This window comes from Mycteria americana, chromosome 7 (assembly GCF_035582795.1).
Source record: "Mycteria americana isolate JAX WOST 10 ecotype Jacksonville Zoo and Gardens chromosome 7, USCA_MyAme_1.0, whole genome shotgun sequence".
Lineage (NCBI taxonomy): Eukaryota > Metazoa > Chordata > Aves > Ciconiiformes > Ciconiidae > Mycteria > Mycteria americana.
The window spans coordinates 54,494,708-54,514,843 of record NC_134371.1 but is presented as its reverse complement, the minus strand read 5'-3'; positions in this window follow the sequence as shown (position 1 = coordinate 54,514,843).

The window sequence follows — 20,136 nt, the reverse complement described above, 5'->3', positions numbered from 1 at the left end:
ACAAATAAATCCCCTGGTCCCCTCCCAGAGCCTGAGGAATCGCTCGGGGTCACACCAAACTGTGCCACCAGGCATGCCCAGGCTCTGGTAATGATGGAGGGTTTGCTGGCGGTTTCCTGAGTTACCAGACCCAGCTCATATTCCTCCTTTTTTTGATGCCATTCCAACGCAGGTCCTGCCTGAAACACAACCTCTCCCTTCTCTTTCAATCCTCCAACTAAAGCTACAAGTGAAACTCTCCTGCAACGTAAATTCATAATCTTAGAATAAATGTTATTTTGTAGCCAGTAGCTAATCTTCCAAAAGAAAAGACGCAAAATTTAGCCATTTAGTTTCTTAAAGTGAAATATTCTGGAACCACATTAAACAAAAACATACACTTTGGTGCTTCTTCTGAAATTCTTGTGCTATTACAGACCAGATACTAGGGATTGAATGACTTACCCTCCATACAAGTACTTAATTTACCTTTTTTTTTTTTTTGGGGGGGGGGGTAGGGGGAGAGCTCAAGTGCAGCTGTACAATGTTATGTTGTGATTTTCATTACTACTCCTACCTACTGGACACACGCTACTCGGTCTCCCTAGGAAATACAGACATTCAAAATATAAAAGAAATACAAGTTGATGTTACTTTTATCTCTATTTCTCATTCCTCTGCATTCACACTTGTGTGACTGATTTGTGTGTGAAATGGTTTCCAAGTTTTCAAGCAAAAGGCAGTTAAGAAACAAAATATTTATACTCTTCTAACTTGTGCTTCCTGCCTAGCTAGATCCAATACAGATGTAAAGTCACTGGTCTGCAAGAGCCTTCCACAGATCTATAGTAAAATAATTAAATTAGTGAGTTGTGTTTAGATCAGAGATTCTTGGCTGCCAGCTCCTAAGAACTCGGGGAATTCAGAACCGCAGAAGGATCATTTGGAGTCCATTTGGCAGAAACGTCAGAAACTTGCTGCTCCTGGGAACATCCTTTTCCAATAACATTTATAGCTCTAGATGGAAGTGAAAAGCACCATATGTTAAGAGTTTCCTGCAAAGCTTCCTGGTAAGAGAGGAAATAAATTCAACTTGTCACATCTGCTCGTGGGCCAGTCAAGTAGGATTTTATCACAGCTTTAAGTGGTTTACAAAACTGTCCTGTTATCGACTGAAGGGAGCTTTACTTTTCAAGGCTTTTTTTCGATATGCATGTTTATATAATCTCAATCATTAAATGATTTATTTGTCAGTGGAATTCAGTAACATGTATTATTATTTATGTCTAAACAACAGAGATTACTCAGTTATTCAGCTAACAGTAACAATTCAGTTGGGAGCCAATTTGCATGGTTCAGCTGAATAAAGCTAAGCAGTCCCATTCTGCCCTTTGTTTTTTTGACCCCAGCTCTGTATATTGTATCACATTTTCCATTACAAAGTACATTTAATTAGACAAAAGTCAAGCTCCTACCATCTTCAGAAATCCTAGGTCCTAAGCACTGTAAATGCAATGCAAACAGCTGGCTTCAAATTCCCAGGGAGTCAGGGATCCCAAAGAAAATATTATGAACCACTACATATTGTCTCTGCAGTTGCTCAAGAAATCATTACTCCCTTTACAGAAAGCAGAAATTTGTTATGTGAAGTGCAAAGATAGCACAAAACAAGGCAACAGTATTCCGTGGCAGGAATTTTTGCAAAATTCACAGCGCTGTGAAATTAGGCATAGCCAAACTCCACAAGCTACACACGCGTTTTTTGGCATCTTGTCCTGTTCTCATTGAAGTCAGTGGGAATTTTGCCACTGACTAAACAAAGAGGAGGATTGGGCCCAAACTATGCAGCTATTTGCCAAAATAATCAAGTTACAGGAAATTGCTCCTCAAAAGGTAGACGTGTTTCAAAATTCCAGATGCCTATATGGAGCTGATCTAATTTACACACACTGGGCCATATACCGTTCCCTGCCTCTGCACACACTTCGCTTTGATGTTAATGGGAATCTGATGCTGCTTCAGGGCAGTACAGTACACATCCCTTGGAGCCCATTCATTCCACTCTATCAGTAAAGAGTGAGCACAAAAGAGAGTGGAAGTAACACATCACATTACATCCAATATTCATGCAATTATTGAAGAACACTGTATGTATTACATTTGCAAACTGTCCATAATAATTTAATTTTCTCTCCTCAATTTATAATATGTTAATTAGGCATGAAATTAAATGCTTTTTAACATACAACTGATTATGCCATAATGTATCCAACAAAGATTCATTACTGAATAATAAATCAACATTTGCATAAATATTTATATAATGTATTTCTTAAAATTCCATACTGTTTAAACAGATAACACGGGAAAATGACAAGTGCTATGACAGAAATTGTACTTTGCCTTTCAGAGATCTTTTTCTTGAGACTCATCAGGACTTTGCTATACATTAGGGAAACAAACGGTACTCCATACAATACAGTCCTTCTTTAAATGTTATCAGAACTTCATAATAACATAGCATGTTACTCTTAACATGCACCAAGAAACAGAAAACTTGCCAGAAAAGGAGAAAATGGCACTTGAATTACAATACAACATATATTAGCTTTTCCCAATGTAGAATTTTCATTAAAAGCTGATGTATTATTTGGGATCCATCCTTGCTTTTGCTCATATCAATGGCAAAACCTCTTCTTTCTGACCTTGTACCTATCATTATCATATCTGACCCTCACAAAATCTTACTGCAATTATTTCAACCTAGGTTTCTCTGTGACAAAATGACAGCTGTACTCATTACGTTAACAGGGAGTTAAGGGTGGGTAGTTTGTGTTTACAAGACACCAAGGAAAACTTCCAAATATGAGCAGAAATCTACAGAAATCTTCATTAACAGAGCCTGCTGAGTACTTGTTCAGCAGATTTCCCAGCGATTCTGGCCACACTCTGCTTGTCTGATAGCAAAACTCAGTTTTTATGGACTACTTGTCCTTGAGGGACTCACTTTCTACCAGCAACAGCTCAGACACATTCTCCCTCCTCCACACAGTGCCTCCTCCAAAGTTGACTGAAGTAAATGGAAAGGCTCCCCAAGACCTCATGAGCTTTGGATCAGCTTCACATTTTGCAGGACCTTCTCATAAACCAAAGATCAGGTTAATCCCAACATTGGACTCTGTCCTGCCCACACTGAGTGGGAAGGGAGAGTCAAATTGGAGTTCAGCAGGAAAGAAAAGGCAGATTGCATGTAACTGGATAAATGTCTCTACCTTGGCTAACTTTGTTTATGCTTCTTGTTGGCCTATTTAGAAGTGTCAAAGATATTTTAAAATAACATGCTTATTCAAAAACTGCAGCCAAAACAATGAAGTAAGTTGTTTTGGACATACTAACTTGCTGCTTACAAGCCAGGAGCAAGAAAGGGTTTGGGAGAAATCACATTGGCTAGAACACAGAATCCTCTTGTAAAAAGAAAACTGAATTTAATGCCTGAGTTAAGATGACCAATTAAAAACAAATTTCCATGATACGAAGAGGAAAAAGTTTAATGAGAAAACTATTATGAGAAAAGAAAACTGCAACTGCTTTTTTCCATATCTGCTTAAAAGTCACCAGCTAGCCAGCAGCAAGTGCCAAGGAGACATATTCCACACAGGGAACAAGACTGAAATAGAGCCCAGCTTTGGTTCACTGCTGCAAGCTGCTGTGCACCTCTTGAGAAACACTCGGCTCTACGCAGAAACCAGTGGGAGTTTTAGTGACTCAGACTGTTACAGCACCAGATTTTTGGATATTAATGTGGATTATGTTTAAAAAGTCTGTTTTCTTGCCCAGAAATCCTGTGATGAATTTGATCTTCAGTAAGTTTTCAGGAAGTACTCATCATTAGCGGAAGGACACGGCATAATATCAGCCTTTATGAAAAGTTTCGAGATGGTATTTCCCCTGGCTGCTGCAACCGTACATCCGAGAAAGGAGGTGGGAGTCCCTGCACGGTGAGAGCACGTGGGAGAGGGGGCCTGAAGGGCTGCCCAAGAGCTCCCGGGCTCCTCCCAGGGACCGCACGGAAAATGCCGCAAAGCTGAGTCTTCCAGGCAGTTTCTGCAGAAGGAGTATATTTTTTCTTCCTCTCTTCTACTTCTTCCTACTCCTCTTTCTCATTCTCAGTTACTTTCTCCTTTTTGTTTTCAAGGTCCCATGTAAGAGGATTTTGTTTTTCAGAAGCGACGCTCTCTTTGTGACTATTCCACCACAAGAAGTGGAGAACACCAGACTGCCCATGTCTGCTAAACCACACTCCACCTCTCATTATTGTTGTTCTGTTTGGCACCAGCTTCCCAAAATGCACAGAACTCTGCAAGCTGCAATCCCTCAGGTACAAACTGGTAATGCCACTCAATACACCGAATTCTTAGAGCTTTTTTCTGTGATCTCAATATTTCTTCTGCACACAGAAAACCTGGGGCACAGGTACATGAAATGACTTAGAGTATACACCCAGTCAGTGACAAAGCTACACACCGGTCACCCAACCGGCAATCCACTGGATCATCTAACATCCCTGAAGTAACCAGATCAATCTTTCCTTCCTCACAAAATTTGACTAATCACCTCATTCTTTCTGGTGCAGTTTAAAATTGCTGTATATCTTCCTTTTTAAAGATTTTTTTGCAACTATTGGAAACTGTTCTCACCCCATTCCCTCCTCCAGCCCACCATTTGATCTAGCGGTCTCTCAGCCACGTATGAAAAGGGCAGTGCACCGCCCTCCATGCCTCGACTGCCGTGGTCCACGCTTCTAGCACTCGTGCTCTTCTGCATCCACTTTTTACTACCATATTTCTTATATGCAGCACACTGTGAAAGTGATACAGGATGTTACATGAGGTGTACTGAAATGCTTTATTATTAAATATTTTAAATTAATCATGTGTGATAGTTAATTATTCATTCAAACAAACCATGAAAAATAGGGACTGCAGCAATTTCCTCTCTCCAATATCAGATTGCTACTAAATGTATGGCACAATAAAACACTCAAATTAAAACTTCCTGATGTGACAACAAATTACTAAATATCCGAACTGCTGAAAAATTAGAAGTATAACCCTTGCACAACATATTTATTATATTCATGTCCTACTTAAAACTGCATCTTATTTGGAAGAAAAGAATATTCGTGATCTCTCTTCTACAGATTGGAAAGGAAGTTTCTTGATTTGTCTGAAACTTTTGAACAGCGACATAAGCAAACCTTAAGGAAGGCACATCATGTGCAAGCAGTTGGTGGTGTATGGTGAAATTAAATAATTACATAGCAGAGTGTAACATCTTGAAGCTAGTCTTTCCCACCTGAACAACTTCATTTTTATTATTCCTAATTATTTAGAGTGCCCTTCACCAACAGTGAGTAAGAGCAAAAGTTCACTGCCCCAAAGAACTTGAAAATAAAAGTCTCATTACATCCTCCTTGAGACAAGACCAGTGCTGGTGGAACTAGTCCTTGTAATAAGCAACATGCAAAATAGGAAGAATTTGCAGGAAAGAAGCCTGGAAGAACAAAGGAAAAACAAAATACATAAGAAAGAAGTCCCTAAAAGAGATGAAGGGTAAGTTGCACAGTAAAAGTTCAGCTAAACCAAAATACGGTACATACCCTGTTAACTCTCCAATGCTATCTTACATTTACGCACTCACACCTCTCAGGCTCACGGTAGCCCCTCTCCTGCCCCTCCCCAACAACAACCAAAGCCATAAAAAACGCCACAAAGATAAAAACAGGATAGAAAAGATGAAAGAACCCAAATCCCAATCTTATTTTTATTTAAGATTTTGTTGTAATTTTGTCATAAGCACTCCACTGTATAAGCTTACCTCCTACATAATTCCCAAACCCTTCACAATATGTAAACATAAGACTTTTGACTGAACTTAATGATTCTATTTTGAACTGCCTGTGTTCTGGCAGAGATATCATTATAGTATATATTCCTGAAGACTCAGCGTAACGATCAAAGCACTCTCAAAGTACAGCGATCAATGAAGAGCTGTTTGTCTGTCAATCCTTCAAGAGAAGAAGGAGTGCCCGGTTCAGCAGAACAGCAGGAGAGCATGCTGCTGTCTGAGGGAATCACAGCTTGGTCATGGTCTCTCCAAGGTAATAATATTTTGTCAGTATTATTTCTTTTCTTACAGTAAAAAGAGATCTGTCTTCTGTGAACCCATTTGTTAGATTGCAATTTACAGGTTTAACCTTTCATTAGTCTCTATCCACTTTCATTAAAGCCACTAATTTGACAAGTGAATGACTTCTTTTTGAGAGGTTTGTCCTTTCCTTTCTAAAGAGATTTTTTTCACCTCGCCTATCAGTGTGGCCCAGGCGCTGGGCGTCATTACTGCCTTCTCTGCTGACGGAAAGAGGTTGGAACAGGAGAGTGCCTAGGTGAAGGTGTGCAGAGGTGCGAACAGATTACATACACAGATGCATTTTAATACTGGGCATCTTTTTACTACACTCATCCATCCTCTGTTCTTCCTTCCTCCCTTTCCCCTCCAGTAAAAGCCCATGCTTACCCCTCTCTCCATGTTACTGAGATAGTCCCAACAGCATCTTCGATTCTTTTCCCCTTGTGTGTCTTTCTTCTATACTTTCTCCTGCTTTGATTCTCCTTTGCTTTCTTTTTTTTTGGTCTTCTCTCTAGTCAGGTGTCCTATTCTTTGTTTCATCTTATGTTGCTCTTTTCCCTCTATACAGTTGCTCTTTTTGGGTGCTGCTGACTTATTTTCTTTTCCCAAATCCTGAAAACATTCTTGGAAAACTCTTCTCCTTTTTTCTTTTTTTCTTTTTTTCACCTTAAACAGCTTTTCCAGTCTTCCTCTAAAGCACAGCAACACAAGCAAATTACAGTATTTTTAAAATTTAATCTAGCACCTCCTCAGTGTTGTTCTTTTCTTGACCATCCTGCTCCTTCCTGCTTTTCTTCAAGCAAGGATAGACAACTTTTGCTCGTCAAGGTCAGAGGGAGAGGAAAAGACCATGAGCACGCTCTTCTGAAGCTCCCGTGATGCTTGCCAGAGACATTTGCTAATTTTTATATCTATAACCTATTCAATTGTTGCTGCCATTACAAGAACCTTCTCCTTTAAGCCTCCAGATGAGTCAGATTACAGCCTTTCACTGTTCTCTCATTTTATGGCTCTCTAGTCTTTTTAATAGTAATAATCTGGAAACATATTCTGCAGTATTATTTGTAAGCTTCTCTCTCCCCATCCCTTCAATTTTTTAAGTTCTTCAACTTTATAACGGTCAAAGCTTGGGACGCTGTATTTGAAAAATACTACTCAGCGTCTCTACACTGGAAGACCTGTGAGAGAAAAGGAAATACAGACCCTCCTGACAGTGTTCCTGTTCCCTGGCGAGCAGCACATAGAACGACTGAGAGTCATTAGGTTTCTTCAGCCATTACGATATGGGTGAATGTTGGCCTATACATAAGAACTGTTTGGAAATAGCCGGCGTAAGTGGGGTCAGAAAGGGAATGGGTTCCATTCTGTACAGTAAGGTTTGTTCCCATATAGCCTCTGCTTCATACCTGCCAGAATCAATGAGCTGCGACAGGTTGTTTCTTCTCAGGTCAGGAAGACTTGTGAATGTGGGGAGCAGTGCATGAAGAAAAATTGGTAGAGAGTCCTGAGGTTATTACACAGATGAAGCATAAGCAGTTGGAAATAGGAATGAAATGCAAACTGCCATGACAAAAGGGAAAGAGTAGAAAACATAAAATAAGAACAACATGCAGCGTACCAGGCCAGGCAATCACAAGGGATGGAGAGAAAAAGAGGGGAGAGGTGGGAGGGAAGATACTTTAGGTCCTATCCACACAGTAAATCTCCTCAGATTACTCAAAATATGTGAAATTATACATAATTCTCCTCAAAGTTGTTGACAGTAAAGCTACTTCTACCTCTACGATGTAGTCTGTGCTTTACAGACATCAGCACGTATCAATAGCTTTTGCCTACGATTCATAAAAGCATAGTGTAACGTATATATGTATACGGCAACCTTATCCAAAAAACCATAAGCACTTCCTAAGAACAAACACTCAAAATCCCCAGTTAGAGGCAACACATTTTTTTCTCTAATTACATATACGGGTTCTTTCACCTGCAAGTTAAGTCTTAGACAAAGCAGCACAGAAAGTCAAAAGCAAAGCCAGGAACAGAGATAAGTGTCCTGCTTTCAAAGCCTGGCTCTGAGCACCATGCCCCCTTTTTCAAAAAAAGACATTTGGAAGAAAAGACTCAAGTTGTAGCAGACGCTAACACAACTGGACAAGTAGCACCAGAGAAGTCCTGAAACGCAACTGGGACGGGAGACAATACCACAAGGTAATTCTTTGATATTTACTTGATAATTATTGGATGTAATTTTTCTCAATACTAGAGGTATAGGCACTTTGAATCTTAACTATGTGGTTCTCCGCCTGTGAAAGTTGTTTCCCAAACAGACAAGCCCTAATTGACAAGCAATCTCAGGCTGTTGAGATACCAGAACAGCAGCCACACAACAAAACACTACACAGACTCATGTGAAGAATACCAGGAGGTTGCCTCACTTAATATCCAACAACCCTTTCTTCTCACTAGATTTTGTAGATCAGTATTTTAACAACCTGACTTGGAGATTTCAGCTGCAGGCTGATTCGATTCACTTTCCACATACATAAACAACCCAAGTAGTTGAGCATGGTGCTCTGCATTTGAATAAAGACAAGATTCCTGCCTTGAGCAGACTAAACTTCAGATAATCCTAAATGATTGAATTATCAGTAAGAACAATCTTCAACTAAATTAGTAAAGGGGCTTTATGGTTTATGCTGCCATTGCTCTCTTTTCTAAGGAGAATAAGATTTTATTTTATTTTATATTTAAATGATCAATTAAGGGAAAGTGGTCTGGTGACAAGAATTCTTCTAATTACTAAGTTTTCACAGTATTAAATACTTTAAGTTAAATCAACCAGCATTTAGCAAACTGCTGCTCCCCCCTCTTCCCCCTTCCACATACACACTTTTTTCCTTCTAAAAGCCCTCCACTGAATTAGCTGTTAGGTGCTAATTGCAAATGATTAAGCACTCACCAGTCTTACACTCCTTGCTTTAATATTAATGAGATGTATTAGCATGGAACATGGCTTGTATTAATATTATAAATGGAAGCCTGCATGGATCACTGCTTACTGCTTTGCATTACAAGGAGCATGCAGCTAAAGAAAAAAGTCCAATTTAGACCAGAAAAAGCCTAGTACAACAAAGAATTAAAAGGACTGAAGAAAATAAAGTTAAATACTATCGATTTATATAAACAGCATATCATTTTTTCCATAATCAGCAGGTTATATAAACTTATAAAACTTACATAAAAAGATAAATTTCTCCGAAATAACTAGAATATATGAAGCTAACGTTAAATTTAAATTACTCCATTAAGCAGAGTCGCGCCACAGAGAAACACCTTTTCTGCCTTGCTCTAAAGAAGTAACTTGAAGTTCTTCTTTTTTCTGTGTATATCAGGTTCAAGGATTGTACTCCATTCAAACATCTTACTTGCACTTTCCTATTCATAGGATGCCAAAGTGTACATAGTGGGGTTTTTAAGTATGTATATATGTAATTAGTTATCCTTTCTCCATGGTAGCTTTCCCATTTCTGCAGTCACCATGGACATGTAAAGCATAGGTCTGTTAGCATGTACGACTTAACTAGCTTGCCCTGTATTCATTATACAAAATAAGTCGTGTGCTAAAACTGAATCCAATCTGTTAGAAAAAAAACATTGTTTTCATTCTTCATTGCTTTGTGAAAGTATAAATGGACATAATATGTTTAGAAGATAGGCAAATGAAAGCTCTCCACACACAAACTGTGTCAGTTCTAAAGACGAACACCTTTTACAAAGCCTATGCATTTTCTGAGGAGCCTAAAGAGTCTCATTCAAGATGAAATTTTTAATGCCAGTTATTGGAGAATTATGGAAAGTATGATGTGCACACTTCAAAACAAATGACAGGTTTCCCTCATCTGGAAAATACAATACTACTTTTTTAGCTTTTCTCTTGCAGTTGGTTATGAGAAAAAGCCTCTGGAAGGAAGGGAAATTATTTATACAGTTTTCTTACAAGTAAGTTGGCAGGATCAATAGAAATGTGGCTTTAGAAAACCTGAGAGCAGAAATATGAAACCAGCAGCAGAATCCTGGGATAGTTTTGTCATCACAATACTAGCAGGAGCGTGTGGCAACAATCGAGAAAGGACTGATATCAAGCTCCAGGTTACAATGTCCCATAGACAGACATTACTCGTGTTGACGTCAGTGAAAGGCATCGACAAACAGCAAAAGGAGAATCCAGTCCAGAGGATACTCTCGAAGAGAGTGAGCAGCTCAGCCACATCGCACCACCTAACACAGGACAGTACCACACATCAACCAGCTCCCATGGGTGACTGGTGCTCCACTAGCCCCTACTGATTTCAAAACTACGCCTGGATCAAGAAGCATCAACACAGAAGCACAGTGGAGGCAAAAAAAGCACACACAGAAGCAGCCGCCGCAGGCACAACAGAGCCAAGGAGCGATGCAAGAGAAGGTCCCTCCCGGGCCAAGCACCCCCACTTTGTTACCTCCTCTGAACTGCCTTCTATTGTCGCTCTCGTGGCACTTCACATGCAGTCCTGATCCCGCAGGAGGACCCATTTACGTGCACCTCGGGCACGCAAGCTGAGTCCCGTCAGCTTCAGTCGCCAGCGCAGGACCGGGCGCAGGCCAGCGGAGAGAGGACTGGGGCAGTACAGAAACAAGAGCTGACTGCAGCTGCACAGTGCCGTGTGCTGCCCCCGGTACCTGACACACCGCCAGCTTGTAGCTAGGTACTTGGTTTGGTCGTTTTGTTTATTTGAATCTTCTACATCTATTTCTGTTTCCTATTACTTGTTTATTTTGACTTTAAAACATGGTATGTGGGAATGAGTGGGTTGGGATCTCGTAGCTGCTGATCTCAGCTACAGGTTGGGTTAAATGAATTCGATTTGCACAGATGCTACAGTCAAAAACACATTTGTGCAACACTGCGATTAGAAAAATATCCCTTTTTCAACAATAAAAAGTTTGAATTATTTTTTTAATCATTCCTAGATTTCATAGGGGATTATGAAGATTGTGCCCCTAATTAGTCTAATGAATATTTTGTTTTTGTTTTATTTTCTATAGTATGTCATTACAGAAAAGCAACAACACTGGCACAGTGTAACTTCACCATTTAATGATTTCTGCTGTCATCCCCCCGAAGCACGTTTTGCATAGGGAGACTACTTTCCCAATATTTCTTATTCCCTACCATCCATCTGACAGAGCGACAGGAGCTGACTGGATTACCCATTGTCACAGAGTGACGCTGTGGCAGATTCAAGAGTTAACCCAGTTCACCTGAATCCTACTGACTCACTCTTCTGTCGCAGAACTTGACATACCCTTGTTCGTCTAGGAGGGATGGAGACATACCTTATACATGTATCAATCATCCAGATTTTTCTGAGATGGAGGTTGATGAAAATTATCCACCTCCCTGTGAAAACATGAATAAAGGGTTGTTCAGCTTTAGCTTCTTCATTAGTCCAGGAATGCAATATTAGTAGGGCTAAATTTCTGGAGTTATATATCCAAAGGAGGAACCTTAGGAAAAATAGAGTCATCAAGTTATTAAATACACTATCAGATTACATGGATTCTGATACAAGACTGGTATCAAATTAAGGTTGTCCTCCAAACCTTGAATGCCAGCTCTTAAATTTTGAATTTACAACCTTAAATAATGCCTGAGATTTTCAATGTATAGCTTTGTTTTGACTGCATATACATAGAACCGTCATAGAAATTCAGCGTTTGCCCATGTTTATCACACACTGTCACAGAAGTTTCTCAGCCTTCTGTTCTTAGAATTGGAAATAAAACTATTGCTAAGAATATCATTTTCAATAGAAACTACTTTCTACAGGAATACTAAGACTGATCATTCCTTGGAGTAAACACTGCCATTTCTGCCCTTGAATCAATGAAACTGAGCAGTCATTTCAAGTCAACTCCATATCTGATTATTATTCAGCTTAGCTTTAATTTCTAATGCAGGACAGGAAAACACAACAGCAGGTTCCCATCTCCAGTGAGGGCTGTCCTCTGGGAATTATGTGCTTCTCACTAGCAGCGGCTAAATCCTCTTTGCAGCTGCAAGACAACCACTTATTCCTCAGTGCCTTATATCACAAAAGCGATGACCAGACAACCCAGATGCCATCTTCCTGGGTGCCACGGCTCACCCATACAAGATTCTGCCACAGCTCTTTCATTTCTCTCATTTATGTTCTCTGCTGCACCGCAGTGATTTGGGATAATTGACGGTGGAATTCCGCTAACGTGAACTTTGGGATTGAATTGTTTTACATTAGTGAATGTTCCTGTTGCACATTGATGACTGCCTGTGCAAGTATTTATTCCTCACATATGCTACTGAGGCTTTTTGTCGGAAATGAGTGTTTGGAAAGAAGACAAAACAAAGGAAAAATAACAATAAGCAGTAAACACAAGAATCTTGTGGTAGTAAGAGAACTGGAGGAAGCAGTAGGTTGGTATTTGGCTACACGCACTGCTGAGTTCAAGGATTGTGCTGTTACTCCGTATTAAATTTCAGTTTCTGCTGAACTTTCACAAGAGATTTCCACTGGTTTTCCTTTTTGAAAGAAAGGGTAAATTAGCCACTAGATGGTAAAGGAGCTGGTGCAGTGTATGGCTTTACCAGGCAGGATCACTACATCCACCTCTATGAATACGTCTCCATGGTGTAAGGCACTTGCCTGAACGTACATCATAGTATGGCAAAAAATCCTGCTACTGGCCTTCTAATCCATGGGATGCCAGTCTCAGCAAATATATGGTTCAATTACTCTACTCTTCTACAGCAGTGACTTGCTGAAGAATTAGGATATCATTCTTGTTACAGCAGCTCACTTCCAACAGTTAGACGGGATTTTATCATTTCCTTTATAATTGTGTCTTAATGCTGAAATGCATCTCCTCCCTCTGTATATTTAATTCCTTTTTCATGGTAGTGAGCAATATTGAAAGGTCTAAAATCCCCCTTTCACAGCACCAGCTACCTCACCCAAGTGAGCATTGGTTGTTTTAGTTAATGTATGTCATGGTAATCTCAGGAATTTTTCATTTAATGTTGTAAACTGTACAGCTTCACAAATTTCCCATATAAATTACAATTCTTCAGTTTCCAGTATACAAACTGCATCTCCTGCGCTACATGACTCTGGGCAGCATGACAGTGGGAAATGAGAGACCTTTTTCTTCACTGCTGATTGCATCGCAGTGGAATCGCCTATCTTCTTTACTGCCTTAGCCCTGCTGACTTCTCCAAACAGCTGGAGAAGTGGGAACAGAGTCTCTGCAATTTTTGGTCTCTACAAATACATAGTGACTTGATCCTACACAGATCTGAACTGCCAAGCCCCAGCTCAGGGAAACATTTCAAGCCTTGTTTAGCTTTAATCCAATAAATTACCTAACTGAAGTCCACTGAATTACTTTGGTGCCTAAAGTTAAGCACAATAAAGCATCTGAGCATGCACTGGGACAAACTGCTCTGCACTTTTGAAGCTCGTACTCTTAACTGAATAAGTCTTAACTGAGTGTCACGCTTAGGAGTTGTGGAATGAGAGTCTTACCCGCTTTACTTCCTTTTGTCTTCAGTCCTTAACAACAAGCACATTATTCAGCCACCTCTCATTGCACCATATCAGGTCTGCAAGCACTACAGCTTCAAAGAGGCAAAGTGCTAAAAATGAGGCAGACTGATCATATGACATCAAAAACATACAAGAATTTGGGTAAGGAGGTGGGGGGGGAAGGAAACTGGTTTGGAAGCATGTGCTTACAATCCCTGGACAAGCACTGCTCTCTCAAAGACAATGTACATATGTTATTTATATGCCACCATTTTAATGGCTCTTCAATGAAAAACATCTTGTTACCATAGTAACTGCCACATTGCATGCTATCTCTGAGACTACTACATCATCATACTAGACACACACAGCGTTTCACACCGATAAGTCATGGGCATGTCTGGTATTTTACGAAGAGCAATGTGTACATATTTTCTGTACCTTAACCCATTACTCTTCATGCACGCTATTGATGTGAATTTCTCAATATGAGAAAGGAAAATTGTGTTCTTGTTCTTTCTCTTATTGTTTTGGCAGATAGCAACATAGGCTCATAATGGCAACTCTCAATAGCAGGAAAACCTTTATTTTAAATTATTATTTTACCTCTCCAAGTATCACAAGCTATTTACAAGTTGAAGGAGAATTTGTTGAATTGTTTCATCTCAGTTTAAGTGCTACTTAATCCATTTTGGCATTTCTGTAACACTGATTTTTTCAGGATACTTTGCAGGGAGTTGTGCTTGTTTGCAGCAGACATTCCCTGCTGCCATCCATGGGCTAAGACTCACTGTGAGGTGCAGGCAGAGGTCCGTCTCCATCCTTCACTCCATCATTTATATATTTTAAGATATTGTACATCTTACCTAAGCCATTGAACAAGTAATGCGTGTTGCCTCCATTGCTTCCATATTTCTCTCCAATGCTATATTCTTTGTCAGTCATAACTATCTTAAAGATTTAAAACTACACAAAAAGTGGACTGAATTTTCCCTTTGGGAATGGGCGCAATAAAAAATGCTTTGCCACGAGCATAAGTAAATGTTGGGTGTCTGTACATAGTCTCCACAGGTAGAAATTCAGAATAAACTATGCAAGAGCGTCTGCACGCTGCATACAATAACAGCTCTGAAACCTGTGTACTAACATCCATTCGGTGGTATAGCCGAAGAAAACACAGGTAAACAGTCTGCTGTTTCTAATTTGATCAGTATAACATCTTCAGATGTTTCGTTCACTTTAAGCTGGCAAGTTTATTGATTTTGAATGCGTTATCACATAATAACTTTTTCCTTTTTTTTTTTTTTTTTTTTAAATCAAAGGAGCATTAACCCTGGAGCCTACCTGCGGCAAATAAAATATCAGTATTGTTGGCTACATTTACAATACAATTAGCAGAAACACCAAGCTGTTAGACTTACATCATTACAATGTTGTTAAACATAGTAGCAGATACTGCAGCAGGACATAGCTTAAAGATTTCTTGAGACAGGGAGGAAGAGTAGGAACCATCATTGTCAGACTTAAGGGTCCTGCTCTGCTGTGCAACATACGAGTGATAAAGAGATATGACCATTTTTCACTGCAAAAAACAAGATGCAAGACAAGGATGACAAAATTCAAGCCAGCTTCTTGCCATGCCTCAATGTTAAAAGCCCCCAAAGGCTCCTAATTTAGGAGCGGATAAAAGTCAAGACAAGTCAACTACTGTATAGCCCAGGAAATGACCTAGGAGACACTTATATGGAAGAAGGAGGAGAAGTTCCACCACTGGCGGTGCTGCTAGGCCAGCATCACATCCTTCCTACGGCTCTGCCTCATAACACAGGCTCAGCAAGAAAAGTATATTTTCGATCGTGTGACTTATAATCACACCAGTAACCAGCATTTTTCCCTAAGTTATAGAAAACATACCCAACTAATATATTAAAAATGTGACTCATCTGGAGAGATATTTTTCTTTGAATATTCAAGGATATCCTGCATTGTCACTGATAGGGACAGAACTTGCTCAACTTAAAACTTTTTAATTGACTAGAAAGTCTGGAAGCCCTGAGGCCACGTATGCACATAGCACAACAGACTGTTTCTGCTTTCCCACTAAGAATCATGAGCAGCTTTGCAGTATTTTCCTCTTACTCATGAAATTGGAACTGAAAAAACAATGAATTTCTCACACTGTACGGAAATGAGCTCAGCCCCAAGACAGATACTGGGAGCTTTAAACCCTCACACCAGAAGTTATTTCAGACCTGACAAAACATACTTGTTTATAATATTAAGCATAGGCTCTAATGGCAGGAGTCAGCATATCTGCACAGTCTAGGCCACGCTGCTGTGCAAAAAAGGGGGTTTTTGTTGATTTTTTCTGTCCAGACTGGAAGGAACCTCCTGCTAATTGTCTCAGAAAGTCACTTGATGGTCTGTTATTCAATCAAAAGATAGAGGCCACAAAAGAAGAGCTTAATATAACAAAGTTAACGTGCCCATAACCTATTTCTATTACCAATTTTCAGACACAGAAGAAAGTCGTGTAAAAGTTTATATGTAACTGCAAATTTTGCCAGTTTTGGAAAAGGACAGGATGAAATAGCATTAAGGATTATAAAGGGGTTCAAATCTTCCTTTGGGCATAGAAGCCAAGAAGAATTAAAAGAAAATCTTTAACATTTAAAAAGATGTAGATACTACATTAGTTGAATTTTAAGTTTTATAGTTCCCTGACCTCCCCAAGTCTCGCTGACTGTTTCAAGCTTTTGTTTAATGTCATTATTTCTGATTTGGCTCTGTGCTCCTCAAATTCTTAAATATCCTTATACTTTGGTCCCCCTTGTAGCTTTTTTCACTAACCTCCTACTTCCCATTCTACTGAACTACTGAGACAACTTTTAAAAGGTTACCGTACATCTAATTGCACAAGCACAAATGATGTGTTTCTTTGCTGTTTAATATCTTTAAATTCTATGTTTTAGACCACAAAAAACAAGCCAGTTCTGCTTGCTCAGAAATCATTATCTGCACTGTTATTGATACCAGCAATAAGGGACCAGACTCTGCAACAGCAGAACACAGAATTTGTGGCAGAGATGGAAGAAAGTGAAACAACTGGATGTCACATTGGATTTGGTTTCTTTACATTTTCAAATTGTTCTGTGTTGTGCAGGAGCAATATGGTTTAAAAAATAATAAGAAAAGTCAAGTAAGAGACCACTATTTCCTGTAGTTTGGTCAATTCAGTACATAGAGTTCTTTCTACCTATAACTCACCAGTGGCATATGGGAGAAATAAAGGGAATGTGGGAAAGAGACGGGAAAGGGAAATGTACGTTGGTTATTTCAGAAGGCTCTTAATAGCTGCTAGCAAACTATCTGGAAAAAAAGTGAACCAGTTCCAAACCTTCATATGTTCTAAAGCCAACTTGTAATAGAAGGTTTTCAGCGCTGGAGAGAACTAGTCACTCATTTAGGCATCCAAGAGCCATACGACCAAGACCTAAGTGTGAATGCTGCTACCCCTCCTCAGCTACCCATGTTTCTGAAGTGTTTTCCATAGCTCAATGCATCAAAGAAAGAAAAGTATAGTTATGATTTCAAAATTTGCTAAAGCGGCACGTATTAACTTATGCACCCAGGACTTATTTGTGTTTGAAATCTGTCATTTCCTAAATTTTAATCCTACCTTTCCAGGCATCACTCATTATCACCTGAAATTCAGGACCACAAGCAAGGAAGACTGTCTGAACACATGGTTACAAGAGAGTGATTTTCCTAGCAAAGACAGCCATGTGAAAGCTTTCAGAACTTCTTTTCCAACTCTTGTGAGTTTTTAATGATTTGGATAGCGTGGGTAGTGGAAACAGATGCTATCGTCTCTACATTTTTGGCAGAGGATAAAGCAGCAAAGGCTAACATATTCATGCTGTTTGCAAACTGATGTATACCACAGATCATCTTTCCAAAATACATTTGGGCAGGACAGAAAATTTCCAGCTCTTGATGATACAAAATTATACCATTAATGTCTAAATATACCATTACTTTTTAAAAGAAAATACCCCCCCTCACAATGCATAATCTTTCCTGTTCTCAAATGGATAAAGGATACATATCTGGGTAGCCATTTAGATTCTTTCCCCTCCCACAGAAGAAAATCAGGTTGCCAAGTGCTTTAGGATCCTCAGATGGAAGGCACTTTGTATGAGAGAATTCTATTATTTATTGCTACCATGCAGCATTCAGTACAACCATAAGGCTTCCTGCAGTCTGAAGACTATATTAAGACCTAGTGCAAGCAGATGTAACTCCACTGACATCAGCAGAGCTGCACTTACTTACATCAGGCCTCAACATGGTCTAAACACTGCTGCCTACGGTTTATACATTGTCTGTTCGTACCAGAGAAGCCTTTGTAATTTAATAATAATAGTTTAGATCTAATCCAGAACTCAAGGTACACAAGCTGCTCAGAAAAGATGGCTAATGCAAAGCAAACGTCCTTTTTTTGCTTCACCCTAACCTTCACCCTGTCCTAAAGCAGCTTGGTTTGGAGCCTTAAAAAATTAACCTTCAAAGATCACAAAGCAATAAAACAGTTAAATATTAAGGAGAGCTGATAAAGGGCTTTAAGCGTTCTATCTGTCTGTATAACACACCACACTATACCACAGCATCTGCACCACGTATGTATCCCTGTTCTTTTTGTTATCCCCTTTTAACTACTTGTAGGCTGAGATGCATCATGTAGCATATTTAATAGCTTCTGTCATCCAATAACCTGAAAATATTTCAGTTGCATTCCTGCAAGAGATTAAACTGCATTTAAAGTGGTGAATGAAGAGGAAGGCAATTCTAGAATACACACAACATGCTATCATTAGAGAACCTGTTTCTGCAGCTCATTTTGCACAGGCACATCACCGTGTGCGTGCGCGTCCTTCTTAGGGTCAGCGGGACTATATGGGGTAAATATGGCCCAAAAAGGGATCCGGTTTCAAGATGAGATTTTCTAAGCACTCCCACAGTGCTGAGGCTCAGGAAAGGCACCAATTCATATCAAGTAGAAGGCCACTCAGTCTGGACTGATGATTACTTAAAAGTGACAATAAAATGCAGGATATTTGGGGGGTTTCATAAATAGTTTAAAAAGCAACCTCGACTCAAGATTCACCAGCAGACCTTTGGTCTGACTTTGATCTGCTTCTGGAGAGCACTCTGGAAAGCAAAGGCCCTATTCCTAGAATCCAGCTGATACCACTGACAGCATCATCAGTGATTCTGATAACTAAATCGTACCAATGATGTATTGAACTGTATGAAGAACATGGGGGAAAAAATCCCCAATATTTTTCCCATTGTGGGAAACAAAAGGCCACTAAAAAGGGAATGGTGCTTCTATTAGCCATGTCCAGTAACAGACAATTAAAGCAAAGACACTTGCTATAATCTCCTTTATACTGTGGTGACAATATTGCAGTATGTTTTGCATTTTGGCTTTAAAAAGTGACAACAATTTGATTTTTCTGATTTAAGTATTTTTAGCAAAGTAATGACATAAGTTTTTATAGAGCATCTTTTGAGAGACAGCGTGTCATGTTTTTTGAAAAAAATCTCCTGGCAGTTTAAAACCAGACTTGCCTCGTACCAGACTAATAGTTAAAACAGGTGGTGTTAGAGAGAAAAATCAAGTGGGCAAAAATAAAACCTCAGTTGTATATCTTTTAGTTTTAAAACTACCAGAAATCTCCTCTGTCTCTTTTAAACTCTAATGCTATTTCCATATACACTATAGCATAAGAATTATTAGGCTAATCTATCATGGATCTACAATCCTACTCAGTTACAGCAAGAATCCTAAGATTCAGTTCCAATGAATTTTACCAATAATTAAAGAAGCTGTGCTAAGTATACTTTAAATAAAAACATAAACATGTTATTGTTTTCAAAAAAATACTTGCAGTGCATTGCCAGAAAAAGACAATTATGTATTATAGTGAGATGTTCAATTAAAACTGCCCACCTTTCCGAATAAGCATTAAAGCAATATGCAATATTGCCTTGTTTTCCTTCTAATGAGTAACAGTGGTTGAACAGCCTGGAATCATGGTGGAGTCTTCGAGTGCTCTGCAAGTCCTAATTACGGCACTTATTTTGACAAGCAGTTACTATGACCTGATGTTGCTGTGTTTTGCTCTTTAGAGAAAGCTGTTTTGGTAAGAGAACTGCCTAGAGAAGGTACGGCTGCGATGGAGAAGATGGGGAATATAAGAAGATCATTTTTTCTTAGGATTACTGTGTACCATATCTAATGCTTCTTGCTCCATCTGTATGCTTGAGGCAATAAGCCCTACCAGTAAACCTTTCACCTTTCACA